The 23,167-nt window shown below is 43.2% G+C and overlaps 1 pseudogene; it reads right to left on the bottom strand.

Moving 5' to 3' along the window:
• Positions 1-23,167, bottom strand: part of LOC129783559 (ankyrin repeat domain-containing protein 26-like) — a 49,103-nt pseudogene that overhangs the window by 22,960 nt on the left and 2,976 nt on the right.

Genomic DNA, 23,167 nt, shown 5'->3' with positions numbered 1-23,167 from the left:
AACAGGGTTGGTAGCACGGGGATGTGTTCCTTATGGCCCAGCAGCGCCCACACAGAGCCAAGGCCTTTCCTGCTCCTCACCCCACCCCACCAGCCAGCAGGCTGGGGGTACGCAAGGAGCCGGGCCGGGACACGGCTGGGACAGCTGACCCAAGGGATGTGCCATGCCACGCGGCATCATGCTCAGCATATAAAGCTGGGGGAGGACGAAGGAAGGGAGGGACATCCAGAGTGACGGCACTTTGCCTTCCCAGGTATTTGTTATGCGTGACGGAGCCCTGCTGTCCTGGAGATGGCTGAACACCCGCCTGCCCATGGGACGTGCTGGATGAATTCCTTGCTTTGCTTTGCTTGCGTGCGTGGCTTTTGCTATTAAACTGTTTTCATGCCGACCCATGAGTTTTCTCACTTTTCCCTTTCCGATGCTCTCCCCCACCCCACTGGGGTGGAACAAGTGAGTGGCTGTGTGGTGCTTAGGTGTTTAGGTGTGGCTGGGCTTAAACCACATCAAGGGGATATAAAGAAGAAAAAGCTCTTGCTGACTTTTGATGACCGCATTAGAAGGAGCTGAACTGTACTTTGCAAGAAACTGCTTCTCCAGCTCTGACTAGACAGAGAACCAATGATAACGTAAGGCACATCGGCTGGTAATGCAGGCAACATCTCAGGTTAGGTGACAGTTTCACAGCTTTTGAGGGGGATCTCTAGTCACAAAGAGACACTATATCAAAATATGAAATTAAAATACTTAGGAGTGCCTACAAAGAAATCATGTTTTAAGGGGAACTTGTAACAGCTGAAGACAGAGACTTGAAAACATACCCGTATGAACCACGCTAAGCTCTTCCAACAGCAGCATAGTCTCCTTGTAGGCTGAAGCTTCCAACCGGACATCCTCTGAAGTTGGGTCAGATGAGCGAGTTAAACCAGGGCCATCAGATACTTCCATTGGTATGCTGACCTACAAAAAATACAGCACTTTCTGTAATTCCACTGTCTAGTATTACAGACCATTACAAATGCAGGAATGATTCATTCTCTCCTTCACAGCCCACAGATTTGTCTCAAATACAATAAAGCTGCGTACCAGCAGCAATTTGTACATCTGGTTGATCACTACATAAACACTGCTCCCATCGAAGTGATTAAAAGCTGATAGAGACTGTTTACCAAGAAACTAGTTTTACAGTACCTCGTTCCTTTCACTCCTGGTTGTTGCTGCAGGTCTAGAAAACAGAAATATGTTTCAGTACTGAAATGCTTACTTTGCATTATGAATAATACCTACCGTAGCTTTGAAAACTTAACTGCAGAACTGAATTAAACTAAAATCTGGTATAGTAACTTTGCTAGATATAGTTCAAGACTGAAACAATTATTGTGTGCTATTAATGTCTACTGGAAGGCTAATTTTTCCGCAAGATATTAAGCAAATAGTTGAAATAACTGTTCCCTAAACTTCACGCAAAGTGACAGAAATCTTACAGCTACAGACATGGAGCTATACGGTTACGTGCATTCCCTGTTTAATACCAGGGGTTCAGCTCCCTTCAGTACTGAGAATCCTTCTCCTACAGGTCAAAGAACTGTAATTTTGGATTCTCTGGTGTCCTGCGTCTGGCTGGGATGCAGTTTATTTTCTTCACAGCAGCCCACACAGGGCTGTGTGTTAGATTTCTGACCAAAACAGTGTTGCTAACACACCAGATTTTTAGCTAGGGCTGAACAGCGTCAACAACTTCTCTTTCGCACTTTGCCACAACCCACACAAGTAAGTTCAGGGTGGGCAAGAAGTCAGGAGGGAACAGCTGCAAGAGAAAAGGTGGAGCGGGGAGCAGGGCAAAAAATCCTGAGTACCTGCAGTGAAAAAAACTGAGATACCTCACCCTTTTTAAACACATGAAATACTTCTATGCCTGTGCACACACTCATGTAATTAATCAGAATTTGTGCACGTGACCTCGTTGTTGACTTGGCCAGCATGTTCAAAAGCACTCTAAACAAAAGTGAAGTGTTTGTCAACACAAAGCGCATCAGGTAGTCACAGGAAAGAACAAGAAAGAACAAGAAAGAACATCAGGTGGTCACATGAAAGAACAAGAATCTTCATAGGCGTCAGGTTTACAAAAAACCTAAACACACAACAAAAACCCAAACTAGCCTCTAGCTCTCAGGCCAATTTTTGTCATTAAGTAAGTTTTATTTTCAACATTCCTTATATGCATACCTTCCTTCATCCTCAGATGTTTCACTGGAAGTGCTCTCGTCCGGTACTTGACCATGATTGCCACTGGAAGAGCTCATCTGCTGATGAGCCTTCTGCTTTGAAGGCTGTCTTTTACTTTTCTTTGCACCTTTGGCATTCAGGGCAACTTTACTGCATTACACAGAAAGAAAGAAAAAAAATCACCAAGTGAATAGGTTTATAAAAAATATTTCTGTGAAACAGACATACTTAAGATGATGTCCAGAAACAACCGAGACAAAAAATATCTATGATAAAATCACAGACTTGACTGTAAAGATCGTGGAATATGCCCAAGTATTTAAAACCCTTCCCCTAGGAGTGAGGGGGACACGTGGAATCTGAGCTAGATCCAGGTTAAGCTGGACTATATCCAATAGCCACGGTACAGAAAGCACCTAGAGCAGAGATTCCTTTGAAGGACAGACAGAAAAAGCTCCTGCTTAGGTCTGCATAAAAATACGTGTGCCTTCTTTAGACTTTTGAGATTGGTTTGGTAATATCATCTTTTCCCCTCTCCTGACAAAGGGCATATTAACTTAATGAAAAGGAAAACACCAACTGCACGGAGATCACTAAAATCACCTAGAAAAGGGAGCAGTAGCAAACCCCAAGTTCCTACTTTTCTTTTCTAGGTGGCCTTTTCCTACAAAAATAACTGCTTTTTCCAGTCTTCAGTTCTGGTTTTGAAGATGCATTTTACCTCAGTGTTGACATGGAAATCACAGGAATTTAGGTGGGGGTTTTCTTTTGGTTTCCCCTTTTCTTTTTTTAGAGCAGGCAATAAATTTGAACCTCCATCGTGCGCTTCATTTTGTCAAAAAAGAATTTTTCTTCATTTTTTGAGAAGCAGTGGACTACTCACTATGGCTTTCACCACTGAGGAAACTACTTCAACTACCACAGTATCAGAAAACCTAAGACACTTACATAGCACTACAAATAAGAATTAGAGATTATTTCCTTAACTTACCCTTTCATTGGCACTTTAATCAATTTTGAGCTCTCCCCAGATGAAAAACTTTTTGTCTTTTTCTTCTATCGTGTTTTCATTCTCCATTTTCAAACAGTCATTCTTCCTTACAGTAATCTTTTGTTTCATTTGCCGATTAGTGATGTTAATTAATTTATCCACACATTCCTGTTTTGCCACCGCCTGCACTTTTGAACATCTTTGTTTGCTTTTTTCCTTCTTAACCTATAAAAACAAAGTTAAGCTTCACGTATTTCTAGAAGACAGAAACACCACATCCAAGATTGATTAATTCAGGGTTTACCCCTGAAATAATATAAAATGATTTTTTTTAATTCATAGAGAAGCATTTTCACAAAATTACACTACAAAGTGTATTATGCCATTGAAAGTACTTTGAATTCACTCATCATGCAAGACATAACAAAAATACAGCCCTTAGAAAGAAAACAATAGTGTCTCTTAAAACAGGAACAACAAAAAAGTGAAAGCATTACTGATGGACAAAGCATTAGGAGGACTGCACAATGTTCGTTGTAACACCACCAGAAAAAAATCAAGTGGATCTGCGAACAAGGAGAGGAAAGAAAAAAAGATCCCAAACCCACAAACACAACTGGTTTCACAGGAAAGAGGAATTTTAGTGAAAGGCAATGAAGACACACCACGCAGATAGCACAGCACATGAATTAGTAGTCAAGACCCTGTTTAGAAGCTATTTTCATTCTTTGATTCAGAATCAGAACTGATGTAATTGTATGGATTTCTTTTTATGGCAATGAAGTGATAACTACTTGCACTGGAACCAAGTGCCACCTATTGTTAAACTGGAACAATAATGCATTCCGTTTTCCAAAAATGGGGGAAAAGACAACTCTCCACTGCCCTCTTTATTCACCAGTCACCTATTTCCATTAGAACAAACCCCAATTTGTAGGAAGCATCTCCCCTTCGTGACGAATAGCTAAAGTGAGCAGCACCGTTGATCCGGAGCGAGATTAAAGAGTAGCAGGTGAACCACCTCTTCTGGCAGCTGTACCTTCTCTTTCTCCAAAGCCAGGAATACTATTTGCAGCATTCCTACCTTACCCTTAAATCTTCCCGTATCTTGGTTTAGTTCTTCATCAAGATTCCTTTTCAGCATGACACATGATTGCTGAGCACTTGCAAAAAGACTTTCCATTTCTGTTTCTCCTATTTTGCTGTCAATAAAGCAGTCCCTGGGAACATCATCACTAAATCCAGAGTCTTTTCCAAGTTCCCTCTCTGTTACAAGAAGTGCATTTTCACCACGTGTAGGAACTGTCTTATTTTAGGAATAATATTAGAAATGTCATCCAAAAGACTTGTTTTAAAGCTGTATCTCGGGGAGTATTCAGGACCTCCCACTGCATTTCTACTACTTCCATTTTCATTCTCTTCCGTTTCCATAGAAGGCATTTTTTTCTCTCTCTCCTTTTGCTAGAGGCATCTTTGTATCACTGATATTGGTTGTGCAATCTTCTTCATCTGTACTCCAGGTATCTTCCATGTTTGCATTTCAGTTATCTTGATCAGAAAGGACACCAAGACTCGGATTACAGTTTCCATTTTGGGTACTTTTCCACCTAGCATAAGTTTAGTATCTCCAAATTCACCTTTACTTTCTAAGTTGTTACTTGATTCCGTTGCATGAGACAAAACAACATGAGAACTCTTCAGCTCAGCACTGAAGCCATCTTCTGACATTTCTTCCACAAGGGAAGGAGTTTTCCCAGTTTCATGAATTGCACCAGGCAGCTGCTTTAGCTCTGCTGTAACATTTTTACAATTTGTTTTCAATTCCCTTTTCTCATTTTCAACTCACATTCTTGCATATCTTTCTTCCCAAGGTTTTGGACTTAACTGCTTGTCAGCACTGTGCAATTCCTCATTTTCTGCTGTGAAATTTCTGATGTAAAATTTCTGCCTTATCAGTGTGATTTTCATGTGCTCGTTTTTTCTGTCAAGTTGGTAGTTTCTAAAATATATTTATCCTTAAGTAAACAGGTACAGACAGAAAGATTATCAAGAAATAATATTACAGTTAATCTACAATTTCTGTTGCAAACTCATCCTATAATAGAAATAAGGCATTTTGAAAGCCATTTTCACTACAAAAATCAAGGGACACTAAATGAAAGGTTCGCTGCACACCATCTTCTTAACAAGAGAAGGACTCAGAGACAGCAGTTTCTTGGGTTAGGTTTGCCTAGGCATTAGGGTTGCTTTTACCTTTTAGCCTGCTTGCTTTCTGTAACTGCCGGCATTTGTCACAGAGCATGTTTATTTTTCACGGTTTATTGCTTTAATACCATTTTTCATTAAACTGCCAACATTTTCCTCACCCACCCTCCTCCCGCCATCGCGCTCTACCGTCTGGCATCGCACAGTCCCCGGCCACCTAAGCTAACCCAAGGGGAATGAACATGACAAGCTTCTTACCGTTCACCACACAGAGAACTGGCTAAGGGAGGATTATTTCTTCACCCAAGCTTCCGAAATAATAAATTCCACTCCAAGGTGCAAAGGAAAGGATTTATTAGGGAAACCTGCCTGCTCCTGCCCTCACCCCAGGAATCAGGAACCCAAGCTTGCAGGAAAACCGCACCACGCCTTAACCCTACCCAGCCCCCTCAAGCCCCTGTCCCCACGCTCTGTTTCTCAACAGCTCCGACTGCTTCTGGCCCGTGTCACAGTCCTGCCCACACGCCTCCTCGGCTCGTGGTGCCTTCTGAACAGGGCCTGCAGCCCTGGTGTCCCAGCGGGCTGAGACCCTCACGCTCCTCGCGCTCCTCTCGTCAGCCAGGCCCTGTTCTCCCGCGGCAAAGACCCCTCCGCTCACAAGAGGGAAGGAGCACCTCAGCCAGACACCACCTGTCTCACCCTCCCCCTTCCCAAGCTCACTGGCCAACTACTACCGCCTTGCAACAGGCTTAAGTCCTGCGCTTTGCCTGCTAGAATTAGGCACGTCCCTCTCTCGTGATGCCCGGCTGTGGGGTGGAAATCATTTGCTACGCTGTCCCTTGGGTGTTCCAGAGGACGCCAGACCCCGCTGTGCAGCCCTGCCCCGCACGCCCGCCACAAGCAGGACGCCTGCCTTATTCCCCTCTAGGATACCCTCTGAGAAACCCTTTTCAAACACTTCGCGTGGCCAAACAAGAGCGTATTTTGCAGAGGCTGGGGAAGCCTCAGAAAGGTCACCACATCTCAAGGTGTTCTCTTTGATCCTTGTCTTACAAAGAGGAAGACCGGCATGTTTCATCAAACAGATCAGCCTATTACAGACAAATCTCCCTCTTCACTTGAACGTGCATTTTGCACAGGCAATAAAACCCGCATTTGGCTGCACTGTTTCTCAGCAGTGCACAAGAGGAAAAACACCCCTCAAAATTTAAGCAAACCAACTGAAAAAAAATCAGTGTAACAGCAAGCATCCGGCATAGTGACAAGGATTTTACCCCACCATAAGAAGACTGTATCCAGCTTTCCTTCAGACTGTAATACAGCCTTCACCTACAGGACTCTCCCTTCAGCATTATTCACTGACTGGTAAGTAGTTTTCTTTACCTTAGTGTATAGTACAACTTACTGAATCAGACTGCAATCCAAAATACTTGGGTTTACATACCCGCACACCATAATATTCAATGCCATCCTTCATGTCTTCTTTTTCACCTGATGATGACATATGAAAGGTAGATCCTGAGTTCTCACCTGCAGTGAAAAACCACACATTTTTATAAACAGCATGACTTCATATTACTTACTTACACCTAAAGTGCATCTTGAATCACCATACTTGTGACAACAATCTTAACACAAAATAAGAAAAAAACTACATGCAGGACTGACCATTTAGTAAAGGAGAAATCCTTCAGATGAGAGTTCTACGCCAAAGAGCAAAACTTCCCTGCCATTCTACACTCCAGATGCTCAAGAGACAGCGTCACAAACTACAGGCAGAAGCCCTTCACAACAAACCCTGAACTTTCAGTCACATTTTAGCTCCTAGGCAAAGCATAACAGCAAGGTATCAAAAATTAAGACGGGGGGAAAGTGCTTGGCCAGATCATCGCTTTCTCCTGCTACGTTATCATCCAAGAACGTTCAGGTGTTCAGACAGGTCAGCCCTAAACCACATACACTTTCAGCACTATGCCACAAGAACCCGAACCCAAGGAGATACAAACACATCCAAAGGACACACGCAACGCAAACAAGGTAACTTCCCTTACAACTTGCCAGCAAGCGCCGTGAGAGCTGGTGTTCATTAACAAATACTAAGCACTTCACTGCTATAGCGCGCACCCACACCGTAAGCGCATTCCTAAGGCAGACATCGATAACAGCTCACTTCAGCCTATACGTGTTTACAGACAAACATTTAGTCCACCACGAAGTTACCGGTGTGGCGCTCCCCTGAAACAATCCGCGAGCGTGCTCCGTGTCTGTCTGCAGCTGGAAGCAACACACCAGGTGATCCTTCTTCCGGACTTTCAGAATCCGTCTGTAGAGCATAACACACGGGCGTGAGCAGCGGTACAAATTCTCAACTCATTTCTACGCAAAATGTTCCTGCTAAGCCAACTTGCACAGCATGGAATCACAAAAGCCTTTGATCAGCCCCTTGGAAAGGGCACGTCAAGACACAGTCTATTGGAAAATCACAGCAGACTTGTGTGTTTTCAGATCTTGGGCAAAAACCTCACAACTCATCTAAACTAGTCTGTCACGCTGGCAAACTGCACAGCCGCAAGAGAGAATTAACACAGTAACTCGAGCTGTGGGTTGCGAACCCGTAACCGCAGGTCTGGGGGGGGCCCAACTTTCGACTGAACTCGTACCCGATACTCAAATTTGTGCTGATGTTCCCCAGGCACACGTCCTGCAGTGGGGAGCGAACACATTGCTACTCCCGGTTGCAAGGGCTGAACAAAGACAAGCAAGACAAAGCTTACAGAAACCAAGGCTCTACAAAAAAAACAAACCCCAAAACAACCCAGCAGCATTTGAGCCTTGTATCTTTAAGAAGCGGGTGGGGAAGAGTTCCTTCTTCCTCACAAGAAAAGTCAGAGGGCGTAAGCTACAGACTCTGCTCGCTTTCTTCTAACCCATTACCACAGACAGGAAGAACTAAAAGGGCCAACACAGCCAGCACGTGCGGTATCTCTGTTGAACATTACTCTCAAAAAGGGCCAAAAAGGTAGAAAGGCTCTTTCCCAAAGCAGCTCATCGTCTAGGCTGCAGACCCTAAGGGCAACCACTGAACACGTCAGCGGAACAGAGTTGTGTGGTGAAAAAGCAACAATCCCGCCAGCCCCGCTGAGAAGCTCAGGCTATTTTAAGCAGCAAGAAACTTCACTGCCGCAATACTGTACTAGAAACCCAACTGCAAGGGCCAGTTGCCACGAGACCCAAATCATTAGCTCGACCTACCTTCACCCCAAGCCTCGCTGAGCAGCTAGCACACAGCACAAGTATTTCAAGGGCCCCCAGTTACAAACATACAGCAGAACCAGGAGAAGGGGAAATAAGCCTCAGCCGCGGCAGGGCCCAAGCTCCGAGTGCTTCTGGATCTCGCTCCCCACCCCCGCCCCACTGGGAACCCCGGTGTCCTTCACAGGGAATACCTCAGAATCCCAGGGAGATTCAGCATCTTCCTCTTCCTCTGCTCCCACTGCAGTCAGGGCACCTACAAATGCAGGAAGAGGGGAGACACTGAGCCCTTTATTTCACTCTGCTTTTCCCCATCACCCCTGCGCCCAAAAGGTGCACAGCGGTTCTGTTGCCGAGGACAAACTAAGGAGCGAGTGTTGAATTCGAGGGTTTCTTCACACCCAGCACACAACATACCACGGTATTTCCTTTGGATCGCCACCTCTCTTGCCTCCTCTCCAGCAGGAGATGGCTATGCACAACAGCTGACACAGCTACAAGCAGCACTGAACACGGGTTTGTGTCACGCTCAGGAAGAGGCTCCAGCACGCTGCAGCCCTGTGGCATAGTGTTCTAGGTCACCTGCTCTCCAGTCTACAGCTCCAGAATTTTCCACTGACTACCACTATCCACTGTACAAGAAGTACCATAGAAACACCACCCGACACATCTTCGCGCTAAGATCAGCAAGAAACAATGCTCCTTTTGTAGCGCTACCAGAAAAGATCTTCCTTGCCTAGCAGTTTTTACCCTGCACCTTCCCAGAAGGTAGACACCTAAGCATTGCCATTTAAAAAGAGGAGAGGCTCACAGCCCAAAATCTCACCCCAAACACACAACTTGTCTCTATCTCAGGGGCCAACATCCCAATCTCTTCTCTACTAGGCACACGCAAGGCTCAGTCTCAGTAGGTTCCTGGCCAGATTAAACTATCTTCATTTCTCTGTTTTAAGCTAGTCCGTTAGGTAAAACTGATTCAGGATTCGCTCTCGTGGAGACACACACACAAAAACGGGAAAGGAGCTAGAGACCAGTGAGGGCACCCGTCCTAGCAGAGGGGAACTGCTGGTTCCAGCCTCAGCTAGGACTACTTACACTGTGCCAAATGCAGGCTTATGGTAAAATGCACCGACAGAAGAGCACGTATAGGCACAACACCTGGAATACAGCAGGTTCTGCCAGGCCCGCTCTGTAGCATTTGATCAGCAGCTACACACGCTCTGGTAACATCTACCACACCACTCTACTCTCTGGAGACAGACAATGCAAAGTGTGCCTTCTCCTCCTCTCCAAGACCCGAGGTGAGTACCGGAGTGCTCAGCCCTGACTGACGGGGCAATGCTTTCGAGCACACACAAGCGTGGCACTGGAGAGACTTTCTACGTTTTAAAACTGGACAAGGTGAGGCACTGGAACAGAACAGCTCTCTCTCAGATTGACTCAAGTCTTTCCCAGGCTTCAGCCAAGAGCAATCACAACTTTTCAGTCTGACAGCACGGGCCAGAAAGGGCAATACTACTGTCACACCAAGACTCTCAATCCTCCTCTTTTTCAACCGTGCGTTTTGTTCTGATCGCTTCAGGGAGAACACAGCAACAAAACCAAGACTGACACCTGCTCCATTTAGCATCGTTTGGAATCCAAGGCCACAATTTGTTCTTCAGGAACGAACGAAAAGGAACAAAAGCTACTTTCCTCCTTGCCAATGCCCACTAGGGTTCACAGGCAAGGGAAAAACTTACTGTTTCAGAAGTCAAGCACCATTTCAGTTCATTTACTGTGCATTAATATTTATAGAGGAAGAACTGGGATCAGTATTTACTAACTCACTTCTCTCACCAGTGTCGTCTTTGGAAGCACTGTGGACTTGATGGCTATCATTACAAATAGAATTTTTCACACCCTCAACAACTGCAGTTCGTAGCTCTTCACCAGTGTTTTCCTTTTCCTGCTCCTTCTCCTCTTCTTCCCGTTCAGGTGATTTTTCCTAGAAGAGATTGACCAAACAGCTGGAAATAGCAGAAACAAGCACCTTCTTAGCCACCCATCGACAACTTTAAAAATGCTTTTCCTGTGTAAGACAACAGGGAAACTTTGTCGAGCTTTGTTTTACAACACCTTCAGTTTTTCCATGGGAATCTCTGAGGAGACAGCAATGACATTAGCCCTAAGTCATTAGCCCTGGCTCTGCAAAGCTCCTGAGAAGCAATTCTTCCTGTCAGCCTAACTCTAGCTTTCATTTCAGTTACATTGTTTTGGAACACGCTCCTTTTCCTCTACTTTGCTCCAGGAAAATCACTAACTTCCTGCTCTCAATCTTACTCAAACTTTTTGGTTCCTCACTTTCAGCCATCACACCAGGTATTTTACTAAATGGCAATAAATCTTGACAGATAAAAAACTGTACATACAGCTGAGAAAAACTGAATTTATTTCAGAAAAATTATACTGCCTATTTGTTTTCCTGCAAAACCACTGCAACCAATTAAAAAAATATTGAAAATACTGCCCAACGCTGTTCTTATACCTAAGAAACTGCTTTGGCTAGGAGTAAAGGCATTTTCTAATATAAAAAAAGGAAGATCAAAAGATGGATATACGTGAAGTATTAACAGAAATCCAGTTTACCTTTTGGTTCTTACCTTTATTACCCTTAGAAAATACCTTTGTGATTGAATCATCCTTATATAACTTACTTTGGTGCTCGAGTGAAATGCTGCTCTTACGTTTTCTTCATGCCTATTCAAGCACAAGTGTTCACTTCCTTGTTTCAGCGCTTCACACACTTTATTATCTACTTCACATTGCTCTTCTTCTGTATCTTCATCATCCACATGTTCAAGAAAGACAGAGTTTGGTCTTTGACTTTCAAGCATTGGTTTTTTTCCTGCTGACAAAGAACTATTATCACTTTCAAAGCCATTACTGAAGCTTGACTTTTTCTCCTTAAGACCACAACTATCTGAGAGAAGCTGAGGTGTCTCTTTTTTCCAGTTTGTCATCTCAGAGTCATCATTTCTGTGAAACTTCACCCGAATCATGCTTTTCTTGTTCCAACTTTCTTGTTTATCTTGCAAATTATTTAGATTTTGAAAGACAGTTTGCTTTGGTACCGACTTGCAAGATACTTCATTATTCACCGTCTTTGGAGACATGGCAGTTATGTCAAAACAACAAAAGGAGTTATGGAAATGGCAACAGGCATGTTACCAGATTAATGGAGTAATCTGGGAGTGTCTGGAAGAGGAACCAAGTCAAGGATGGGCAGGATGGAGGAAGGACTTGGCCAGGGACAAAGGCTTAGGAGGGGATTAATAGCTTCATTTTAACAACATGACTTATGTTTTCTGAAGTGACTACGTGCTGTGTTTTCAAAACGCTACTTTTCTCATTTACCATAGGAAAAGAAATGTTTAAAAAACGACTTAGCAAATCTACTTTTATATATTAGCATACTATGCAATCTTTTCCAAATAGCTTACTGTTTTTCCTGAACTGCTGGGAAACATTCATTAAGAATGTCAAGTTTGGCTTCTGCAGCTTCTGTAAATAAAGAAGCCAAAAAACAATTATTTTTTTAAAAAAAACCACTAACGACAACAACAAATCTTTTGTTCACATCAAATCTTGAACACTAAATGTCATCAGGCTGTCCTTTTGATAATGGTCAGGTGCTGGCTCCATCCTGTACTTCTAAGTACAAAAACACTCCTCACGTATGCAATTCAGTGAGTATTTCACCCCCCAAAATACCGTGCAGGCACCCTTCTGAAAATTGTGCCCAAAACTACGGTTACATGCATAGCAGTTCTAAAAAATCTGGGTTTAATATTTGTAGTACTTCAGTAAAATTCGGTTATATTTAAGATCGCAGCTTCTGGATGCTTACTTGCAAGTGTGCACAAGGGAAGTAACTGCTAAGAACCCTAGACATACTGCGTTAATTAGTCCCTGCAAGTACACTCACCAGAATATCCTGAAATTTCAAAAACATGCCCAAAAAATGCATAATTTATATTTAAATCAGTGCAAGAAAATGAAATCATGTTAAAACTAAACATGCTTGCATCTCCAGTATTGCAGAGTAGGTTGAATTAGAACACCGGTTCCTCATCGCTGCAGAATCCCAGAGCAACAGAACTGATGCTCCAGACATCACTGCAGAAGTTAATAATTCTTCAGAACACTAGCAAAAAAAAAAATAGGCCTGAGAGCTTGTAGCTGACAAAAAGAATACTGCCTAAGCATATTCAAAAAAAAAAAAAAAAAAAAAAAAAAAAAAAGAGGGAAAACATGCAGTGTGAGATTACATGCAAGCACAGAATGCCATCTCAATAGAAGAAAAAAAGATGACCCGTTTGAGTAACTCATCCGCTGAGCACTCTTGAGTAACCTGAGGAGGAGGAGAGGAGAACTAGGTGATGAAGGATTTCAGTACATCTTCATTAAAAAGTGCCCTTTATCAGTTAGGATTCTATCACGAAATCTACAGGAAACATTAACAGTGTTTGAGGAAGAACAGAGCAGGTTATATTAGTAACTTACAAACTTAAAATCTGACTCAAATGACCAAGAACAAACAAAACTGTGGGGGTTTATCTCGTCGCCTATGGCTCTTTTGCCTCAAACCACAAATCTGCTGCATGCTCTGCCACAGCTACAGGTCTTTTAGGAAAAACTCACAGCAGAAAAAAGGCTGGCAGGTCAGAGAGTGCTTCTAAGGAGAAAACAATATTGGCTAGAACTGTAGTTTCTTTCAATCCCCCAGAAAACTTGCCTTCAGATCACTTATTTTTACAGGACATTTACTGTAAATACACCATACCTTGGGAGAAAAATCGAGCTCTTCCTCAGAAGCACGCCAACTGACATCGCTCCCCTCTTTCTCCAAGCTTCTTAAAAAGTAAAGCAAAATGAGTACCGTGTCTCTCCAATCATTCCTCAGGTATGCGCTGGGTATGTTTAAAGTCTTACCCGATTGAGTCTCCTTGCGACAAGTCGTCTGTTGCTGTTCAAACATTAATTGACATGTTGAAATTAGATTTGGCATGCTAAAAACCAACCAGCACATACAAACATTTAACCTGGACAACTCTACATGTCATAGCAGAATGAAACTTTGGGGAGTCAACTTTACGTAAGACAGCATGAATGAATGAATGCATTTCCAAACAACTGCTTTTTCAAGTCACACTGAATTGACAAAACAAAAAAGACTAGAGTTATATCTCCTTTGAACTTTTATACCTAAAAGTTTAAGAACTACCTCTAAACTAAAAAAAGCCCAGCATAGCATGAATAGGCTACGTTAATAAACAGTTAACAAAATACTGGTGCTTTAGCAAGACAGTAAATAAATGAACTGCTGAAGTACTCATACTGCACACACAAGCACACACTGTTGACAGAGATTTTACTGGTTTATATACTCTACTAGCTGGTGCTCTACCCACTTACAGGTTATCCTGAAAAGGTAAAAAACATCAAAAAGCATAACCAAGATCTAATGCCTATCCTCAGGTAGAAAAATCCCCAGCAGGTCTCTATGCTGCACCAAAAAGGATAGTCAACAGGCAAGACAGGCGTAACCAGGGCACTCTATACTACGCTCCAAGCTTTCATCAATTAAGAAAGCAACTGGCACACAGGACCACAGGATAAATCAGGTCACAAGGGACCTCGGCAAGTCTCTCAGCCAACCGCCTCCTCAAAGCGGACTCAGCTCTGAGGTCAGACTAGGCTCACAGGAATTTTCCAGTCTGATCTTGAACCATTCAAGGAGGGAGACTGCACAACCTCTCTGTTTTACTGTTCTCACCATGGTGAAGCTGCCCACATTCCATTAGAAATTCTCTTGTTTCCATTTATGCCTCTTGTACCTTTGCTTCCTGTCACGCACCACTGGGAGGCACCTGTCTCCGGCTTCTCCTTACACGTGCTGCAAGCTGCTGCTGGGTCCCCTTCAAAGTCATCTCCTCTCTACACTGAACAAGCCCGGTTCCCCCAGTCTCTCCCCAAAAGGCAAGTAGTCCTGCTCCTGGCAAAGTCTGATGGCCCTCCACTGAACTCGCTCACGGATGAAAGACCACTCTCTCTTGCACTGGGGGCTCAAAATTATACCCAGGGAGCTGGACACAAGCCAGGGACGGCCAGGTAGCAGCGTACAATCCCCTCCCTCAGTCTCCTGGCTACGCTGCTCTTCATACCGCCCAGGACACCGTTAACCCTCTCAGCCGGCAGGGCACCCTGCTGGCTCATTCTCAGCTCACTGTCTGCCAAGACCCTCTGGCTATTCCCAGCAAAGCAGCTCTCCAGCCAGGCAGCTCCAGCACGTGCTGTAGCAAATGGTTGTTCCTTTCCATGTGCAGGACTTGGCATCTGCCCTTGCTGAATTCTGTTAAGCCAGGCCTGACAGCCCATTTACCCAGCTTGTCAAGATCCCTCTGAACGGCAGCGTGGCCCAGATGCACATGTTGCAAACTCAACCATAGCGCACTCTAGCACACCACCGATGTACTAAAGAAACCTGAACTCTAGGAATCCAGCCTGAAGACTGCGAAAACCTCTCAATTATCAACAACTAAGATGAAATAAAAGGCCTCTTCAATTCCCAGGACAGAAAGGAAAAAAACAAATAGAGCCTCCACATCGTATCTATTTCAGCACTCCTCAAGTCCTCAATAATTAGTTCTCGTTAACTATCATCACAAAATGAAGTTGCTTATAAATAGGAGATTGGTAGCCTTCTATAAAGTTGTATGGTGAGAGCCAAACCGAGGTCTTAGACAAAATCATTAAAAGGAAAAGAAAACAAAGGGCATATCATGTTGAGTAAGTTATCTGAACTTTTGCTTTCCATGTATAGTAACTTTAAGCAAGGATCAAAACCAGTTCCCATTCTCCTTTAAAAAGCAAGAGAGAAAGTTTATGAGATAGTTTTCAGACAGATCTTGATGCCCTACCGTAGACGTGGGATCTAGAAAAGTAGTATCTAGGGATCACTTGTTTCTACTTTAATTGAAGTCCATTTTCATTTTGGAGTAACAGAAGAGCTTTTTTTTTTTTTTTAAATAATATTATTTACTATCACTAATGACACAAAGCAATCACTCAATTCAGTAATAAAGGACCTGTGCAAAACATGCCAACAAAAAGCACCCCAAGCCTGCTCTCAAACCTAATTTATAAAACCAAAACCATCAGAATAGAGACCTCCAAGATAATAAACATCACAGGTGTGTTAGTATTTGTGCATCACGCAACATGTTTCACAGTTGAAATGCTACTGTATAGAATACCTTTCTTTGGTTTTCCTGTTCTTGATGTCTGGCTAGGAGATTGTGGCATTCCTATATCCATTTAGGGAAAGCCATGTCAAGGACAGACCAAACAAGGACACCAGAATAAATGTGAATTCCCGGAAATTCAGAAAACCTAACCAGTACATTAACAAAGCTGTAGCAATGGGAGAATGTACTGTGACCATCAGCCTACTCTACAGTTACAAGAAGTAGAAGCCAAACCTATCACAACCTACAGAACTCTACTCTTAAGGGACAGCGTCAAACAGTGTAACTTCATTTACTTGCTCCATTGTAGAATACATACATTCCAATATTTTGAAACACTGAAACAGATTCGTGGCAGTTTACTGTCCTGCCAACTTTGCATTTCTCTCAGCTTGACTAGTCCTTGCCCAGCACTGACTGCCAATGCAATTCCTTCGTATTTGTAGAGTGTTTTATACATACAGCGCACTTAAAATCCCTCCGTCTAAGCATCCCAAAAATCTGTAGGTGCCAACAAACTTTGGAGATATGCTAGCCGGTTGTGTCAGATGGCGCCTGATGCAGACACAGCCCCCTCCTACCTCAGTTTGAGGTAAAAGCCCTGCATATATTGATTCGACCATGCTGAACTGTTCACAGAGAGAAGCTACGCCACCAGCCAGAACGCAGGCATGACAAGCAGTCAGAGTGAATACCCTGTTCCCCCAGGGCTATAGGGCAGGCCACAACTGGACCAGAACGGGTGCACTGACTGCTGTGAGTGTCATGCATGTGTGCTTGTGTGTGTACGCGTGTCTATGTGCTGTGGAACAGAAGCTTTAGAATATAAATCACCATCTGCCTGCTCTACCCATCCTACTTAGTAAGAATGGTGTGGTTCTGTTATTGCAGCTACCCAACACCAAATGTCTGTGTGACAAGGCCGTAACATTTGCCTCAGAGCAACAGGGAGTCCTGCTTATATTGATGTTACCACAAATACATGGAATGGACGTGGCAAGAGGACTCCTATCAAAAACACACACGTAAGAGTGAAAAAAAGGACCTCAAGATTGTTTCTCATTCCTTCTCGATTTCTCAATTTTCTTAAAAGGTGATACAGCAGATATAAAGCACACTGAAGCACTCGTTTCTTTTCCAAGAGCTCTATGACGAAAAACCAATGGTTTCTGTAGGAACAATACACCAATACGCAGTGCAGCAGCTAAAAAAAGCTGCCACTGAAGACCTACTAGAAATCTGAACCCTCGCTTTTAGAAAAAATGCATAATTACTTTTTGCCAAAGAAATTTCAACTTCAAATCTGAAAAGTCTGTCATTCGATATGCTAGAGGTGGAAGCCATTCATTTGGAGGTTTTTGCAAGTCTGTCTGTAATCAACAAAAAGGTTCGTGTTCTGACAAAAAGTGTACACTCAAATAAGCATGAGCCAACTTCTTAAATATACCGACTTGCTCACTAGAGGCGAGTATTTTGAACAATGTTCAACAAGTGCAAAAGTAGCAAAAGGAGGAAGGACTACATTGAAGATCCCAGAAAAATAGGAATGAAGAGCAAGATTAAAACAAAGAATTCAAAGTGGGTATTCCTCCGTTGTCTCAAGATCAGGCTAGCTTCTCCTCTAACAGGGGCTTCAAAGCTTTTACTGCAGCCTGTCAAAGGGACTCAGGATGCAGGACCTGTGCTTTGTGGGTGCAAGCAAGAGACCGCAGAATCAATGCCACCAAGTGTTCCCTGCATGCTACTAATCCCTCTCACTCAACAGGCCGGGGTCATTTTCTAGGAGACTGAGCATAAGAAGAAAAAGATTCATACTACTCAAGAAAAACAAGCCCTACTATGAACAGTTTGAGACCACAGCACACTTTCTCCTCCCAAGTCCTTAACCCACATAAATATTCTCTTCACACTTACTAGGCCTCTTCAAGTGAGGATTTCCCATAACATTGTGGACTTATGCTAGTAGTATTACTGTCTTCAAGGAACGGAGCAAATCACTTGGTTCAAGAACCCCTATTTCCCTGAGGGCATATCAATTTTGGAATCACACAACAGTATTATTCTTCAAGCCACATATTTTAAAATAACCCGGGCCTGTCAGTCATCACAATGTGGTACCACAGCAATTATCTATGTGCACAGGAGGCAGCCACAGAGTGCTGTTTGGGTAAAAGCAACATTTTGTTGATTAAACTACCTGTACCAAGCCCTTTCCAAAAATAAAATAAAATATAAAAACCTCTGCAACTTCCTTCAGTCTATCAAGAAACTTTACACATCGCTGACTAGATCAAAATAACTAGTCCTAAGTCAAAGGAACAAAGTTTGGCTCTAAATTAAATTTCCCTATCTGGGAAAAGTGAACTCGGAAAAATATCCCATGTTTTGCTCATATTTCACGACATATTTTAAAAAGGAGTAATAAACTGTGTTTGAACACTGTCTGCTGCCCATTTGCCACAAAGTTCTGATGTAACACCCTTAAAAAAACCAGAAAGGATAGAACTTCCCACTGTAGGGCCTGAGATGTAAAGTACAAGAAGTTTGATCTATATTAAAAGATTGGTTTTCTAAGATTCCTCTAGGGCTATATGAGCTCATAAGCATAGACTGGATCTTAAACATTAAGGAGTTGTTTGTTTGTTTTTTTTAATTTAAAATGAACTCACTGAAGGTGCTAATTTTTTGATAACAAGGCAATTCAATTTTTTTTCTGGATCACAAGTTAATATGGACTTTTTAACGTTTATTTCATAAAATTACTGGAAGTAGAAGTGTTATTTATTTTTACTGGAATCAAACTATGTCCATGAAGATACAGTACACACAGAAGCTGCATTATTGTTTCTAACCAAGTGACTTTTCCAAGACGATTTTTCCTAAGTATGTCTCTACAGCACCTACACAGAAACAACCGTAACTGATGCTGAGAAATAAGACAACTCACTAAAAGCAGCTTAGTGCAGGTGAAACTATTAATATTAAAACACCACTGCACAAACTCAGTGGAAATCAACAAGACATGTACAGTCCTGCTAACTCATCTGTTGCTTCCCAACCCCAGGAAGATGAACAGCTACTCAGGATGAACCTTTTGCAATTTGTTTTCACAATCTGAATGGCCATCTACAGGTACAAGTACACACCCCAAACCCAAAACCACTCACCTAGTTCCTTCCCTGTCCCCCTTCTCTCTCGGTATGAAAACCTAGACAGATGGGCAATCTGGCAGGCAGAAGGCAACAACCCGGTACGTGGGCCCGTAGCACACAAACCGCAGCTGTCCTCACCCCTGACAAGAAGCACCTCCAACCAGCAACAAGTCAGCATATTCACAAAGCTTCTTGCGCTACCCCACCTGATGCCTCCCCTAAAGTCAACGGCGAACACAGCAAGCGCTGACAACACAAACCCCCTAAAGAAAAGGCCACAGTGATTTTCCTCGTGAGCTCCTGCGTGATTCAAGATCCTACCTCCTCTGTCCACAGCAGGTGCACCCAACGTCAAGCCAGCAGCTCCGGCCCGGTGAGGAATGCCAGGTACTGTGCCGCCTTGTGCACCACCTTCGTCTCTGTCTCCCCGGAATGCGTATGCCACCAGTTGTGTACAAAGGCTATATAGGGAAAGAGAAGAAACGTATTTGGTAAAAACAACCACACACTTGCTTATACAGTTTAATAGCACAGTTAACAGCCACTTATCCACCCTACACGTATTCATAGCCGTAGGAATTCATATACTTGTATGCATTCACTGAGAGTAATACACACAGAACTTACTGCACGGCTACTACCTACTTCAATATTCACTACAGTCATGTTCACTCTAGAGGTGCATATCCACACCTATGAAGCCATTAGCTCCAGCTCGGCACAGTATTTTCAGCCTAGCTGTTAAGCAACCATAACCACCTTAGAGAAGGGATACACACAGGTACAAAGCTATCCATAAGAGGGGTGAAACTGCTTAAGATTTTAACAAAAGGGATATGTTAGATCTCTGAAAGAAAAGGCTGGTAGTTCCTGCTCATTGTAGTGGAAGTCAGTAAGGACAATGGTGCTGGTCTGAGGAGAGGACTGACATGCATTTCAGTTTGCCACGTTCTACCTCTGGGTAACTGTAGGATACAGACGTGTTTTAGAGTTTGTATTGGGCAGGTGCAAGTTTAGCATCAAAACTTGAAATCTAACAGACAATTTGGGGCGGAAATTTTCTTCAACATCCAGATTAATAGTAGACACAGGGAACAATACGTATCAGAAGACGTCACCGAGCACTGTCTGTCCTGAAGCTTTCAACACACCATTAAACCTTGCTGCTATTACCAAAAACATTCAAAAGCCACACTGACAACTGACAACCTATTCTAACAATAAAGTCAAAAATTTACCTAGAATATCCATGAGTAACAGCATAATCCTCAGCTGTCCATCCGTTACTGTCTTTATGGAAAAGATCAGCACCATATCGAAGAAGAACTTTTATTAAATTAAGCTGTCCACCAGATGCTGCAGTCATAAGTGGGGTTCTGAAACACCAAAAATATGTTATGAAGTAGATCATTTGACACAGACACTGTAATTATTTTTATTCCTGTTTGCTCTCAAAAACTACTTTCGTCATTACTGAATGAGCAAAAGAAAAAGCAGTTTTCATTAAATATTAAGAGCAACCATAAAATGCAAGAGGGAGTCAAAACAAGCAAACATTCGATCTTCAGACAAAGCTTCCACACAGACAACACTCACGTACAAACTACGCCACTATGCAGGAGATGTTTTTTCAAATCGAGGCAGTGCTGCTGAGCTAACAGCATGTTTCCTGCCAGAAGGGCCACCACAGACAATGCCTTCTTGTAACCCTCAACGAGGAAAGCACCCACTGAGGTATGACAACAGCCAAGCGCAGATGTGCTTTCACAAGTCACACAGAAATAGCTGCTATGTGGCTCCCCGGGTTTTTTCAGAGCTCACTCTCATGCCTCTGATTAATCCAACCTAAAGAATACTAAAGAGACCCATGCAGAGTTTTGACAAACCACTCACCTTTCACAGTGATCTCGAGCATGCACATCAGCTCCTCTCTGCAGAAGAAACTCTGCTATATCTTCATGACGTTCAGAGATAGCAAGAATAAGCGGAGTGTTTCCCTCCTGAAAGGACAGATAAATACATTTAAAAATAAAAGAAAAAAAACCCTACAAGAGAAATACTAGTACAACTTTTTGAAAGAACTTCTTCAACAAATACAAAAATTTACCTTATTCCGAGCATCAATATTGGCATTATGCTCAAGTAACAGCCCCGCTACGGTTGTATTAGGAGATCGGACAGCAAGGTGAAGGGCAGTGTTGCCGTCAGCATCCGCCAGATGGGGGTTGGCACCGTGCTCTAGCAGAATAGCTACACATTCTTCTTGCTGGCACTGTACAGCCTGGGAACAACACGCAAAAAAGGAAGAACTGCCAGCACTCTGTTACAATTGCCCCAGCTTCCCAATGCTGGAAAATAAGAGCACCTTCAAAGCTGAGCTAACATATGCCTATTCCACGCTGATTACAACATGCATGCTTCTACACAGAGCTGTGTACAGAATCCTTCCAGCCACCTCTCATTTAATGCACAGTTGACAAGCCCCACTTGAAAGAGCATAACATATTCCACATACCTTCATCAGTGGTGATCTGTTGTCACTGTCAGTAAGATTTAGTTTACACTTGTTTTCTACGAGATATGTAACAACATTCACATGGCCATTCGCAGAAGCGAGATGCAGAGGTGTCCTAAAAGTTAAACATATTAAATTAGCACAAACAGACAACTAGAGAAATAATTTCAGGCTGTGGTAAATTGTTATGACCACAAGTTTCACTTTGCACAAAGCAAGCTTAAGAAACGATTTCTCATTCTGTTACCAGTAACAGCAGTTGCGCACCAAACACCCGAGACTGGCCAGCAAAACCCCTCCGCAGCATCTGCTTAGTAAGCTGCCATTTCCTTCACTCTAGAACTTAATCTGCACAGATTCCCGTGCCCAGGTGGTGGTCACTGCCTCCAGCAGGACTACACCTGTGGCACAGCAAAAAAGACCAAAGCTTGGGAATCTGAGAACTATGGCAAGCAACCCTCTAAGTTCTAGGATTATTCACGTGCCAGAAGTGTCTCAGAGATGTAGATGGGCTTTATATAAAGAGTATCAGCGTTTCCCTGCACTTCGAGGATTTCTGCTTTTTCTCTAGCTTGCTTACTACTGCAACAAAACCAAGTACTCACTTGCACCAAAGTGCCCCCCATTACATGCAGCAAACCAGACAGCAGAACACTGTAATCCTGAGTACAGGAAAGTAATACCCGACCCTTCAGATACGTGTAACTACGATAGTCATAATAAGCCTACTACAGAGGAAGTCCTCTCCGGGGAGGGAATACTGTGTTTCCATAATACATGACCAGCATAAGAAAATGAAACTCTTTTCTTCAAGTTAAAGCCTTGCCAGAGGAAAAAAAAAACAAACAAAAAACCCCTCCTTCAAACCACAGAACATCTTAGGTCTGATGTCAATTAACCAGCCTACTTATACTGAAAGAAATTGCCCAGAAAGTCCTTGCATGTGTTTCCCCCTAAATCAGAGGCACAAATCAGCACAAGCTTCACTCTGTGCAAAAGCAAAGCACCTCCTGCTCTGTAGGACGCCTGTCCCAACAGAGCAGAAGACAAGCTAGAAAACAGCTGGGACCTTCCTCCCTTGAAGGTGATGCAGTAACAATCCCACAGTTCCTCAAGAACTGAGGGGAACACCAGCACTGGTTCTGAACCACATCGCTGCAGGCAGGTCCTTCTCTGTATTTAGGAAAGCTCAACTAGCCTTGCAATTGTTTGGGTACCTTGCTGAGACAGGAGCACAACAGCTCCCTGGCTAAGGGGGAATGGAAAGGGAGAGGTACACAAATGCAGTGGCAGGTGATGCAGAAACACAGTAATCTGTAACACAGATACTTGCTACAGGGCAGCTGACATCCTCCTCCACTGCAACAAAGATGAGGATGAGAGAAATACAGAAAACTTCAAAGAATTTGTAATGTCTTGCTACAGACAGGGAACAGACTGGAGCACTGACAGAGGAGTAGCTCAAGAGCAACTACCACCACTTTTTGAGAAATTCCCATGGAAACATGCGGGATTCTTCATCTCTGAAGAAACGACT

This window comes from Falco peregrinus, unplaced genomic scaffold (assembly GCF_023634155.1).
Source record: "Falco peregrinus isolate bFalPer1 unplaced genomic scaffold, bFalPer1.pri scaffold_51, whole genome shotgun sequence".
Lineage (NCBI taxonomy): Eukaryota > Metazoa > Chordata > Aves > Falconiformes > Falconidae > Falco > Falco peregrinus.
This window is presented reverse-complemented; position numbering and strand designations above follow the sequence as displayed.